At 38.6% G+C, this 10,129-nt stretch overlaps 1 protein-coding gene across 1 annotated transcript in view; it reads left to right on the top strand.

Annotated features, from left to right (window-relative positions):
- Nucleotides 1–10,129, top strand: part of NHS (NHS actin remodeling regulator) — a 443,126-nt gene that overhangs the window by 300,734 nt on the left and 132,263 nt on the right. The gene's annotated exons all lie outside the window — the stretch shown is intronic.

The following is a 10,129-nucleotide window of genomic DNA, read 5'->3' as shown; positions in this document are numbered from 1 at the left end:
AAACCATATATTAACATTATCTATATTTTATTGTATTATTTATGTTTTACATGTATAAATATATTTATATATAAAATTATGTATAAATTGCATGTGTATAATATGTATAATTGTACATATAAAATTTATATATATACATATACATTAATTTATGTTTCTCAATTATATTTTAATCTGATTCAGGCCTCATTCCACATGTAGGCAGTATATTTGACATCTCTGTTCTAGACTGCTCTCTTATTTGCAAAACAGTGTCTGACCTGCATTGGTATAGGAAGTTCCTCACCAGGAGATCCCTTAATGAAATCACAGGGTCAATTAAAAAATGAGTCAGCTCTTTAGAAAGGGATAGTCACAGATTGTCACAGCATTTAAATAAATTTGGCTTGAAAGAACTAACAATCTTCCTTTTCCCTCCTGGAAAGGTAAATGAATTATTCCTTTTCTCATCAGCAGACCCGGACCCAAAATCTGGACAGATGGTTCAGTGTTGAAATTCCAAAGAAGAATTTTTTTAAACTGTGTTATCAGAAGGAACATTGTGACAGGAAGATTAATGAATAGGGAAGATGATTTTCCCATTGAGGGAAGAGGGCCACAATCCTTCAGGGACTTGGAAGCAAACTGATTAAAGAGACAAAAGAAATGACAACACAAAGTTCAATGAATCTCTTAATGGCCTCAGGAGTATTGTGGGGTTTGTTCACATTTCTGTCATTTCATATTGTTGTTGTTTGGTTGTTTTCAGTCGGGTCTGACTCTTTGTGACCCCATTTGGAGTTTCTTGGCAAGGATACTGGAGTGGTTTGCCATTTCATTTTCTAGCTCATTTTCTAGGTGAGGAAACTGAGGCAAACAGGGTTAAGTGATTGACCCACACAGCTGGTAAGTGTCTGAGACTGGAATTGAACTCAAGTATTTCTGACCTATAGCTCTATCCACTGTGCCACTTGCCATCCAAATGTCATTTTAATGGGAATTCCAACATTTTATCCACAGAAAACAAAAGTTGAAGGCATGTGCACTTGCTTCAAAGGACTTAGATTAGAATTAAACTCAACAGAAACCTAGAATTCTTCTGGAACTAAATTGTCCCAGCAACAGTTAGATATTCACAGTAGTACTTCTTAGCGCAAAGTAAGGTCTTTCTTTAACAAGTAACATAGCTGTGTGATTAGAATCCATTTCCCTCAGTAACAATGCTCATAACAAAACACTAGATGTCAAAAAGAATCAGAAGAGCTTTTTCGGACTTGAAAAAGAAAACCTCTCAGCCATGGCCAGAGAGATTGAAGGCGGTGATAATCCAGCTTCTCCTTTCTCTACATTACCTTCAGAAATCCCTTTCCAGCACCTTCATCTTTCTTGGAATATATATTATTGACATCCCATCCTGTTCAAATTAGGCTGTAGGTTGCATGTATTTCCTGATAGATCCTTCTTCTCCTTCCCCTCTCCATAACCAAGCTAAATTATATACCCATGATCCCCACCCTGGCATGTTTCTCTTCAGATGGTTTATGTGTGATGGATATTGTGACTAGGTTTGTAGGTTTGTACCAGGGCAGGGCAGTAGGACAGCCTAAAATATCAGAGAAGTCTGCCAAGGAAATTAACAGCTTGGCCAGGCTCCTCGCTTTATCCCCAGGTAATCAATTAAGAGGGAGACAACCACACATCAGCAGCTGCAGTCATACACGTCGCCAACAGGTGCTCTTACCTCTTCATTCCTTTTCTCTTTCAGGAGGGCCTGGCCATCCCTTCCCCCATTCTCAGTACAGCAGTCACTTCCTGCTAGACTGACTGGGCTTTGGTCTGAACCAGACACCAGGGAGGTAGCAATGACACCGTGATGATCTAACTTCTTTCTGTTGGTAACCCCAGCCCACTTTTCTGCTCGGTCCATCTGCAAGGGTGAAAGGCTAGTTCCTTATAACATGGAGCCTCCATTATTTCCCAACATCTGGTTTGATTCTAGGCAGATAAATAGTAGCCTTGCCATGAACAACAAAAGCTAATTCACTGTGGTTAGCTGAACACTAAGTGCAAATATTTTTCCTTTTCAGTTTGGGGTCATTGGAAGGGAAAAACAGGGCTGGGAGAGACTTTAACCCTTTTAAAAATGATTATTGCTTCCTATAGAAAATAAAATAAAGGCACTCTTTTCTTCCATTTGGGAAGTTATTTTTCTGAGAGGTTGCTTGTACCACTAATTCTGAAAGTTAATATTGTTGGGGCTAGTCTGGGAATCAGAAGATGACTTTTATATTACTCTAGCTTGCTTTCCATTACAAAGTTTTTAAAATCCCTGCCTAAATAAATGCTCATAAAAAGGCATCTTGTTTCTCTCTGGTGTTATCTTGCCCTCTCTTTCTGACTCCCCTGTTTCTCTTTCTCTTTCTTCCTTTTTCTCTGGCCCTTTTCTCCCCTTTCTCCCCTGAAGTTTTGCCCAGACTTCACAGAAGAGAAAGGGGAAGGGCAAATCGGAACTGTTGCAATCATAAGTATTTTAGGAAATGAACATGGGTGTATAAGCTGCTGATTTCACTTATTGATGTTTGCAAGGCTGAAGTTTCTATTTAGGTCACATTCTCCAAGGCTATTTACTGCTTGTGTTACAGCCAGGCCTTCTGTTGTCTTGGGCTGTCTTAATGCATTAAAGAACCTCAGCTATGCTTCAGGTCCTGTTCCGAAATTAAGTTGTGCGTTTTGGCATTTGCTTAAGAATGTTGTTATTAAAAAGTGCTGATGATCAGGGGGAAAGGAAAAGAACCTATATGTTCTGAAATATTTACAGCAACTCTCTTTGTGGTGGCAAAGAACCGTAAATTGAGGAATGAATGGCTGAACAAGTCATGGCATGTGATTGTGATGGAATACTACTGTGCTGTAAGAATTGAGCTGGCTGATTTTAGAAAAACATGGAAAGGCTTGTATGAAATAATGAAGAGTAAGATGAGCAGAAACAAGAAAATACTGTATACAGTAATGGTACTATTGTTCAAAGAATTGTGGAATGATGTAGTTATTCTAAGTATTAAAAATATTCAAATCGACTATAGAGTATCCATGAAAGAAGATGCTACCCACCTCCAGAGAGAGAACTGATAGACATATGCATCATGTATATGTGTGTATGTATATAATATATATATACATATGTCACACATCACACACACACACACACACACACATATATATATATATAAATATATGTGTGTGTTAATGGTGACCATCTCTAGTGCAGGGTGAGGAGAGAGAAAAAAAATAAAAATAAAGAGTACACAGAGAACAAAAGAAAATTGAGAAGGAAGCATAGAAAAGCAGGATAGTTTTAAAAATTATGTGTAGTATTTATTACATAGTTTTGTAAAAAATGTAAACAGTGTGAAATGGAGATTCATGGTTTCATACTGAACCCTCTTTTTGTGTTGTGCTGTGTACATGGAAAAGCTTTCTTTTTTCTTTTAAGTTCAAAATGAATTAAAAAAAAAACATACCGAGAACCCCTTCAACTCTACTTGCTGAAATCAAAAAGGAAGTGTAAAGAGAAGTTAAGATTAGTCCTTGACTTTCAAAAAGTTGAGGAGATAAGACAGTGAAAACTTCAAAACTCTGTGGTATTTTGCTTTACTTGCTATATTCCATGTCCAGAGAGTTTTTAGAAGACTCAAGAGGCTGCTTAATGAATGTTTATAGTGTTTTTTTTTTAAGATGACTATACTATATTTATTTACCCCACAAACCCTTATTTTCAGTACCATTAGGATCTTGCATGATTCAAATCTTAGGGAAAACAAAGAATTGCTTTAATTCAGCATGGAAACCAGGAAAAATGCAAATTAAAATCCTTTTACTGCCTGGTTAAATAGCCCTAGAACAGTTTCTGTGAATCATACTCTTATTGGCCTACAGTTCCACATCCAAATTCGACCAGCTGTGCTTGGGTCAGATGGATGGGGGTGAAACTTAGGTAGTCAAGTGGAACCTGGGTTATTTGTTTAATCAAGCAACTTGACAGTTTGCATTTGTATTGAACTGTCTTTGCTATCTTTCGTACACTTCTGACTAATCCTGTAGTCCAGGAATTGAAGCCAGATTCATCTGCTCTTTGGATAATTCTCTAAGGATTTAGCTCAGTGACTGACCTATAACAAGCCTTTAATAAACAACTATCTAGGATGATAGTTCCACAATAACTCTGGAGATGGGGTCAGGAAAGGAACGTGTTAAACATCTCCTGTGATGGGAGTGTAAAATCAGTGGGATTACAGCTCACCACTCCTGATTTGCCATTCTACTGGACTGTGAAAGGATTAGAAGGGCCAAGCATTTGGGCTAGACCATCTACAGACCTAGCAGGGGAGTCCTAAAGGCTGTGCAGATGTTCCATCCCAATTTATGCCATCTACGTTCCCTGAAGGTTACCCTTCCTGACCCCACAACCCCCTACCATTTCTGCTAACTTAAACAGCTCAACTTTCACATACCCCTGGGACTCAGTGACTTCTATGGATAAAGGAGGAAAATCCTGTTGGTTACTGGGATACATTCTTAAGAAGCCAAGCAGGGTGTTCAACCATGTCTCTGGGATGCTGCATACTGAAGAATGCAGGTATTTGAGTTTAGCAGGATTTCTGGGCTAATCTAGATGGGAGTGGCACAAGGAATGATGTGGCAAGCACAGAAATACTTTTATTCTGGTCACTTTTTTTACTGAAACTTCTCTGGCTCTTTTTTTTTTGTTCCCCAAAGCAAGTGACCTCTTGTACGGGAATAGATTGAGAAAGGAAGCTGCTCTCACCACCTTATGTAAAAGAACATTTTGGCTTTGAGGATAGCAGGTCACTCTCACCTGCTTAATGAATTGTTAACATTTTGTGGCTTTTCTCTTTCTGACTTTTCTTTCATACTATAAGAGAAGCTGTACTTTTTCTCCCTCGTTTTATTCTGTTTTGGCATTTAAGTGCCCATGGGTAAGCCTATAGGAGTGACCTCAGTGTTTTCAGCCCTTCAGCTCTCAGTTGCTGATCAGGATTAAGGAACAGGGTGAGGCTACCTGAGGTCCTGTTTCTCTGTTTCACTGCCTCCTTTCCACTATCCCTTGTCATTCCAACTCCCTCTCCTCTTCCTTTCATATCCTACCACTCTAGATGCACACTGGGGCAGGATCCCATTGCAGAGGTCATCTAGTCTAAGCCTCTTATTATACTGATGAGGAAATAGAGGTTCAGAGGACCAGGTAGTAAATAACAAAGCAGATTCAAACCCAACCCTTCTGATACCAAATCCCTAAGAATCACTGGCTTTTAGTACTGGAAGGGATCCTGGAATTTCATCTATTCCAGCCCCCTTATTTTAAAGAGAAGGAAAGTCAGGTCCAGAGAGATTTAAGATTTTTTCCAGTCTAGTGGCAGAACACAGATGAGGGTCCACACTTCTAGAATTCTAGTGCAGTGAGTGCTCCTTTCAATACATACTTGGAAATTCATGATATCTTATCTCAACTGAGATTGTAGAGGGTTGTGGGTTGTTTTTTTTTAAACTATTCAGAATCCTGAAAAGGTACTGAGGTTCCAAACTCAGCTATCTCACTAGATATTTAACCTTGAGTAAGTCACTTAACTGGGTACCTAAGTGATGCAGTGGATAGAATGCCAGCCCTGGAGTTAGGAAGATCTGAGTTCAAATCTGGCCTCAGACACTAGTTATGTGATTCTGGCCACTCATGTCATCCTGCTTGTCTCAGTTTCCTCTTCTGTAATGAGCGGTAGAAGGAAATGGAAAACCACTCCAGTATCTTTGCCAAGAAAACTCCAAATGGGTTCATGAAGAATAGACACAACTAAAATGATGGATCAACAAGTCACTTAACTACTCTGTGCCTCCATCAGTCAGATGATTGCAATAATGCCCTTGCTAAATTCCTTTGTGAAGTTGTTATGATGATCCAATGAGACAGATTTGAAAGCTCCTTGAACAATATAAAACATTGTATCTAGTAAGGCTGGTGACATAGATATCCTTTAGTCCAATACTCTAGTTCCACAGATGCTGAAATAGAGAATATTTAAATGACATACCCAAGTCACTTAATCCTGTTTGCTGCAGTTCATCATCTGCAAATGAGATGGAGAAGGAAGTGACAAGCCACTCAAGAAAACCTGAAATGGGGTCATGAAGAGTTGGATGTGACTTAAATGACTGAACAACAACATACTCTAGAATATATTCAATGTAAATAACTATAATAGTGGTTGTCCTTTCTTCACAGGACTGAAACAATTCAGCAACAAAATGCTAATAATATAGATGGTACCTAGTAGAGTGTGATTTAAACCCAGGGCCTCAGACTCCAAATTCCATACTCTTTCCATTAGACAACTCCCTATGGTTTACAAATCAATGTATTTGTATGGTTAAAAAGAAAAAAAGAGAGAGGAATGAGCATCATTCTTTTGGATAAAAGGATCTAGAAGCCAGTCTATCTCTAATCCAACCTGTCTAGACCTCTTGAAGGCCTATAGAAAACATCTAATATAAAACATGATTGTGAAAATTGTTTTCCTAGGACAAGATCTTGCTCAAGCACCCTGGTCTTCAAGGCCCAGCCAAACTCCTTTATCTGACTGTCAAGGTTGTCTGTTCCCACCCTACCTATTCATTTTATTTTTGACATGTACCCCCTACTACTGTCAGGTTACTCTTCTTGCTAACTCATCAATACTCTATGCACATTTTTTAACTTCCATGCGCTCAACAATTCCTGTTGCCTTTTATCTGGATTCTGTTTTCTTATCTAAATTCTGTCTGTCTCTTAAAGCTTAACCTGACCATTCTCACCCTCCCTGGTCTTCCCTTTGTTGAATTTCTGTAGCAAACATATATTCTAGAATGTTCATAGCAGCCCTCTTTGTGGGGACAAATAACTGGAAATTTCAGGGATGCCTATCAACTGGGGAATGGCTGAACAAGTTGTGTTATGTGATTGTGACAGAATACTACTATGCTATAAGAAATAATGAGCTCATTGATTTTAGAAAAACATAGAAAGACTTGCACTAAATAATGAAGAGCAGAATGATCAGAACCAAGAGGACATATACAGAAATAGCAATATTGTTTTAAGAAAGACTTTGAATGAATAATTTATTTTGCCTATTATAAATACCCAATTAACTATAAAGGCCATAGGAAGAAAGATACTATCTGCATCCAGAGAAAGAATTGATAAATAGAAGGATATGTAGAATAATTTTACATATATATGTATATGTGTGTGTAAACCTATTTGTGTCTAATAGTAGCCATCTCTAGGGCAGGGGGGAGGGGAGGAAAAAAGGGAAAAAAAGAAATTTATATGATAACTTTGTTGTATATTTGAAAGGAATAGCAAGTTGTACATAGTAGATTTGCAGTTTTATATGCAATCATCGTTTTTATTGTACTATGTTATGGAAATGTTTGTTTTATTATATAAATTAAAAATAAAATATATTTTTAAGAAAAGAAGTTAACAGGCATTTACTGAATACCTACTATGTATGAACCACCATACCAAGTGCTAGAGATACACAAAATAGTTTCTGTCCTCATGAAGCTCACAATCTATTGGGAATACAATATACAACTTTGCAGAAGCAACATATATACAAGATAAACTGGAGATAATCTCAGAGGGAAGGCACTAGAATTAAGCGAGACTGGGAAAGTTTCTCACAGAAGGAAAGATTTTAGCTGAGAGATTGAAGGAAGCTAGGAAAGCTAGGAGGTAGATAAAAAGATGGAGGGAATTCCTGGAATCAGGGACAGCCAGTAAAAGTGAAGGGGGTTCAGAAATGGGTTGTTGTTGTGTTTGTCCTTAGTTCTCGAAGAGGACCATGACATCAAGATGATGACATGACTTGCAGTTGACTTTGATTTGAGTGAGGGAGGGCTTGCAAGATCACCAACCTCACTTTCTTATCCTGAGCCATCTGGGTCCAGTGGCCTGATATTCATCAGGACGACTGGAGATGGCCCAAGGTGCAATGGGAGACCATGGCTCTTTTAGGCTAAGATCTTATCACATTCTCACTTTGAGTGAGATACATCTGTTCAATGAATAGGCTTCTTTAAGTAATTATTCAAGGGATGACCCCTTTAATAAAAAAAAATCAAACTGGGAGGGGAAGACTCTCAGGGTTCCTGGGTAAAAGAGGAACAATTACTGTTTATGGAGGAACAGAAAGGAGGCCAGTGTCATTGGATCATAAAATATATGGAAGAGAGTAAGGTATAACAAAATGGGAAAAGTAAGAAGGAGTTAGGCTTTAAAAGCCAAAGAGTGGATTTTATAATGGATCCTTGAGGTGATCAGCCACTGAAGTTCTTTTAATAAAGAAGGGTAACATGGTCCAGCTAGCACTTTGACAGATGAGTGGAGGATATGCTGAAGCAGAGAGAGATGAGGAGGAGAGACAAATCAGCAGACTAATGCAGTAGTACAGGTATGAGGTGATGATCAGAGAAGAAAAGTTGCAAAGACATATGAGATATATTGCAAAGGCAGAAGTGACAGGACTTGGCAACTGATTGGATATGGAGTGTGAGAGTGAGGAGTTGAGAATGAGGCCTAGGTTGTGAATCTTGGAACTAGCAAAGTTAAGAAGAGGGGGAGCACTTGAGATTCACATAATGAGTACAGTTTTGGACATGTGAGTTTAAGATGTCTACAGAATATCCAGTTGGATATATCCAATAGATAGCTGGAGATGTGAGACTGGAAATCAGAGAAAAATTTGTTGTTGTTGCTGAGTCATTTCTGTTGAGTCCAACTCTAGTTGGCCTTGCCCATAAAATGCATTATTTTCTACTATAAGCCATTAAATTCTTCCACCTATGGCCAGTAACCCTGAATTGGCTTCCACCTTATAAGTTCAGGCCATATTTCAATTAGGCACTTGCCTGATTCATACTGCTGTGGCATCATGCTGAGCAGGGATGAACAGATTGAGTAAGCATTTTTTGAGGATAAGGAAAGCATGTTTTTAAGCAGCAAGGGAGAAGCCTGATTACAAACCTAACGCTGTATCCAACATAGGTGGTGCATTTACATGGAGAAATTGATGGTGTACCAACCAAGAGAACATGGGAGATAAAGAAAGTTTTAGAATATTAGCTCCTTGAGGGCACAGACTGCTTTTACCTCTGTACATCCAGCCATTATCACTGTGCCTGGCTTGTTGATAGACTGACATTCATGAACCCCGAGGTCTCTCTCTGTGCTTCTTTGTCCCTGTTTTTCAGCAACATGATAGCTGTGGCATTGGGCATTACAAGCTCTCTGGGATAGGGTCCAGGGCATCTGCAAGACCCCCTTGTAGACAGCTCAGCTTCCTAGACATTTTATGAGGTTTGGTTTGCGCGAGTAAAATAACCATCCCTTGGCATTCATCTTCCTTACATGAGGTCACTGCTCTCCTGCCAACTCCATACAACACAGTTAAAAAGAGAGGTGGAGAAACCAGTTCCTTAATCAAAAATGTCTCTGAGTAGGACTTGGCAGAGATGTTGCATTTAGCCAATAAAAGCTGTAGGAGAAATGACTGCTTGCTTTCTACCTCAATACAAATTTTATTAGGTCAGGTTTTATTATGAAAATGTTATAGGTTTATGTGTCATTTTTACCACACGAGCAAAATTGTCATTCTCTTCTTCAACATCTCTTAACCTTGTGTCTTAGAAGGAATTTTGTTGACCAGAATTAAAACTGTAGAACAATCATTTGATTTTTTATCATAGGAACAATTCTGCATATATGTGTGTGTATGTATGTATAGATATATAGATGTACACACATAGATGTACAATACCAGTGGGAGAAAGGGAAATGGATGTGATGTGATGTGATGTGATGTGTGTGTGTGTGTGTGTGTGTGTGTGTGTGTCCTTTGCCAAACAGGATTTTATGTATGATCCTTGGAGGTAAGCCATTAGTTTGTTGAATGGAGGAAGGGTATCTCCATTTTCAAAAAACCTTTTTTCCTTCCCCTTTCCCCATTCAGGTCCCCACACTGAGATAATTCAGAGACCCCATAGTGATGACTAGACCCCTACCATTGAAGTTAACCACATAAGTTAGCAAAGG

The sequence above is a fragment of the Notamacropus eugenii genome, chromosome 5 (genome assembly GCF_028372415.1).
Source record: "Notamacropus eugenii isolate mMacEug1 chromosome 5, mMacEug1.pri_v2, whole genome shotgun sequence".
NCBI lineage: Eukaryota > Metazoa > Chordata > Mammalia > Diprotodontia > Macropodidae > Notamacropus > Notamacropus eugenii.
The sequence above is the reverse complement of the archived record's forward strand: the minus strand, read 5'-3'. Positions and strand labels throughout refer to the sequence as shown.